Genomic DNA, 818 nt, shown 5'->3' on the forward strand with positions numbered 1-818 from the left:
TGGCAGTTCACCATCATGTGACTTTGATACCCTCTTCTGGCTTCCAAGGGTACCAGGCACATGCATGCGGGTAGACACTTATACAGATAAAATAATAAAAATAAACCTTTAAAGAGAAGTAAAAGATATTATGCTATTTGAACATGTTATGTGTATGATCTGCTGTACAGAGAATCAATACATATTCTTATATGTGGGAAAATAATGGATACACACACTCCCAACATTCTGTTATCTAAACTCAAGAAACTTCTGACTCAGCTTCTCCACCCACATGACCAGAATCCTGGTGGGTTTCTTCATTCATTGCTGCTGTTGTCTCTCATGGCTGAGCTGAGGGACTGTTAAAAAGTGCATGTTCTGTTTACCCATTGGATAAAGTGGTTCGTAGACAAAGCCTAGTGGGGCTGGTGAGATGGCTCAGCAGATGATGATGATGGCTCAGCAGATGATGATGCTTGCTGACAAACTGAGTATCTGTGTTTGATTCCCAGGACCCACATAGTGAATGGAAAGAACCAGCTCCTGCTTGTAGTGTCTGTGACCTCCGTATGAGCACTGTTGCATGTGCACATATATATATATATATATATACACATACAAACATACACGCACACAAACACACACAGAACCACACATATAAACATATGCAGACATACAAACATGTAAACACATGCAAACACACACACAATCATGTAGACACATACGAACTCATATACAAACATGTACATACACATACAAACACACACATATGCAACAAATACAAATGTAGTTTGCTTCTTATTTAAGAAGCAACACAGTGCTGCCACTTAATGCAT

Source organism: Mus caroli, unplaced genomic scaffold (genome assembly GCF_978045245.1).
Source record: "Mus caroli unplaced genomic scaffold, Mus_caroli_1 scaffold_12, whole genome shotgun sequence".
NCBI lineage: Eukaryota > Metazoa > Chordata > Mammalia > Rodentia > Muridae > Mus > Mus caroli.